Here is a 3,130-nt window from a genome sequence, read left to right as displayed (position 1 = left end):
AGATTCCTGGAAACAAATTAAAATGAAGAAAAATCTTACCAAAACCTCTGGGATGCCATGAAATCAATTCTAACATGGGAATTTATATCCCTACGAACGCACATCAAGAAAATGGAAAGATCACAAGTTAACAGCCTAACAAATTACCCAAGGGAGTTGGAAAGACGAGATCACCAAAATCCTAACTTTAGCAGAAGAAATCAGACTGCCGAATATACGTAGAAGACACAAATACACAACACAGAAGACAAAAATATCATAGAAAACATCAACAAAACAAAAATCTGATTTTTGGAAACAACATTAATGAACCCCTAGCCAGACTGATCAAGGAAAAGAAGGAAAAACTCCAAATAAACACAATCAGAAATGCAAAAGATCAAATCACAACTGACACCAAAGATATACCAAAGATTATCAGAGATTACTATGCACACCAGTATGGACAAACTTGATAACCTAAATAAAATGGAAGATTTTTCTGACATCATACAACCTCCCAAGGTAGAAACAAGAAGACACTGAGACACTAGGTAGACCAATAAAAACCCAGGAAATTGACTCTGTCATAAGAAAACTACCTACCAAAAAAAAGCCCTGGACCAGATGACTTTCCAGTGGAATTCTACAAACATACAAGGAGAAACTGATATCAATCTTATTTAAAGTATTCCAGGCAGTGGAAAAAAATGGAATTCTCCCATAATCATTTAAAAAAACTAACATCACACTGATACCCAAACCGGGTAAAGATCCAACAAAAAAAGAGAACTACAGGCCAATATCCCTGATGAACATAGATGCAAAAATTCTCACAAGATTTTAGTAAATTGGATCTGACAACACATATCAAAAATCATCCACCATGACCAAGTAGGCTTCATCCCCAGAATACAGGACTTGGTTCAACATCTACAAGACCATAATTGTAATTAAATACATAAACAGATGTAAAAACAAAAACCACATTATTATATCATTAGATGCAGAAAAAGCTTACAATAAAATTCAGCATCCATTCTTAATTAAAACCCTTGAACACCTTGTCATAGAAGAAACAAACCTCAAAATAATAAGCATCATCTATGATAAACCCACAGACAGCATATTGCTAAATTGGTAGAAACTGGAAGCATTTCCCCTGAAAACCAGAACAAGACAAGGCTGCCCACTCTCACCCCTTCTGTTCAACGTTGTATTGGAGGTCCTAGCTAGAGCAATTAGACAAGAGAATGAAATCAGAGGTATCCAAATAGGAAAAGAGAAAGTTAAATAATCCCTCTTAGCTGATAATATGATCCTACACCTCAAAAATTCAAGAGAATCTGTTAAAAACCTGCTTGCACTGATAAAGGACCTTGACAAAGTCTCAGGGTACAAAATAAATGTGAAAAAGGCACATTCTTGTACACCAAAAACAAACAGGCAGAGAACCAAATAAAAAGCACAATCCCATTCACAATAGCCACAAAAAAAATGAAATATCTCAGCATCTTCCTAACCGGAGAAGTGAAAGACCTTTACAGCGAAAACTACAAAACACTGCTCAAAGAAATCCAAGAAGAGGCCACGCTCTGGGGCTGCTTAGCTGGCGCGCAGGAAAGTTTATATGGACTACAATGCAACCACTCCCCTGGAGCCAGAAGTCATCCAGGCCGTGACCCAGGCCATGAAGAAGGCCTGGGGAACTCCCAGCAGTCCTTATCCAGCAGGAAGAAAGGCCAAGGAGATTATAAATGCAGCTCGGGAAAGCCATGCAAAGATGATAGGTGGGAAGCCTCAAGACATAAATAATCTTCACTTCTTGGGGTACTGAGTCAAATAATTTAGTAATCCATTCTATGGCGAAACATTTCCATGAAAACCAAACTTCAAAGGGTGACATGGTTGAGCGCCACGACCCAGTGGAGGGGGCCAAGCCCCATTTTATTACTTGCACAATGGAACACGACTCCATCCGTCTGCCCCTGGAGCACCTGGTGGAGGAACAAGTGACAGAGGTCACCTTTGTCCTGGTGTCCAGGATGAGCGGGCGGGCAGAGGTGGATAACATCCTTGCGGCCGTCCGCCCAACCACACGCCTCGTAACCATCATGCTGGCCAATAATGAGACTGGCATCATCATGCTCATCCCTGAAATCAGTCAGTGTGTTAAAACCCAAAACCAGAAGCGGGCGGCCACTGGGCTGCCTCCTATCCTGGTGCACACAGATGCTGCACAAGCCTTGGGGAAAAGGCTTGTGGATGTGGAAGACCTGGGTGTGGACTTCCTTACAATCATGGGGCACAAGTTCTATGGTCCCAGGATTGGTGCGCTTTATGTAGAGGCCTCAGTGACCTTACTCCTCTGCACCCTATGCTGTTTGGAGGTGGACAAGAATGGAATTTCAGGCCAGGGACAGAGAACACACCAATGATTGCCGGCCTTGGGAAGGCCGCTGAGCTAGTGACCCAGAACTGTGAAGTGTATGAGGCCCACATGAGGGACATTTGGGATTAGCTGGAGGAGAGGCTGGAGGCTGAATTTGATGAGAGAATTCATTTGAATAGCCAGTTTCCAGGGGCTGAATGGCTTCCCAACACTTGCAACTTCTCCATCCAGGGACTCCAACTTCAAGGCCGCCTGGTACTCACACAGTGCCAGACACTGATGACCAGTGTAGGGGCTGCATGCCACTCGGACCATGGAGACCAGGCATCCCCAGTGTTGCTGAGTTGCGGCATCCCCTTCAATGTGGCCAGGAACGCACTCTGGCTCAGTGTGGGCCGCAGCACCACCAGGGCTGAGGTGGACCTCGTCGTGCAGGACCTGAAGGAGGCTGTGGCCAGACTGGAGGACCAGGCCTAGCGCTGGGATCACCCTGGCCCCTCCACTCATAGGAAGCCCTTCCCAGGGCGGCTGGGCATGTCACCTTCCATCCCTTCCTGAGGGCTGTGCCAGGATGACTGTCTTAACTTCTCCAAATCCTCCTCCTGTTCTAGAGCATCTGAGCATAGGGAAGTGTGTGTACTCCAGGTTTCCTCCCCTGGAGCACAGACCCCTGTGGCACATAAAGGCCCAGGACACCAGTACCCACATAGGACCGTCCCCTGTCTACTGCTGCCACGTGGCAACCATTGAAGTAGAAAT

General features: G+C 45.0%; 1 pseudogene; it reads left to right on the top strand.

The window, feature by feature from the left end:
• Positions 1-1,603: 1,603 nt before the first annotated feature.
• On the top strand, positions 1,604-2,848 carry LOC103256004 (annotated as a pseudogene).
• Positions 2,849-3,130: the final 282 nt, after the last annotated feature.

This window comes from Carlito syrichta, unplaced genomic scaffold (assembly GCF_000164805.1).
Source record: "Carlito syrichta isolate Samal-C Ts95f unplaced genomic scaffold, Tarsius_syrichta-2.0.1 Scaffold288832, whole genome shotgun sequence".
Taxonomy (NCBI): domain Eukaryota; kingdom Metazoa; phylum Chordata; class Mammalia; order Primates; family Tarsiidae; genus Carlito; species Carlito syrichta.
Note: the sequence above shows the minus strand (reverse complement) of the source record. Positions and strands in the feature narration are given on the sequence as shown.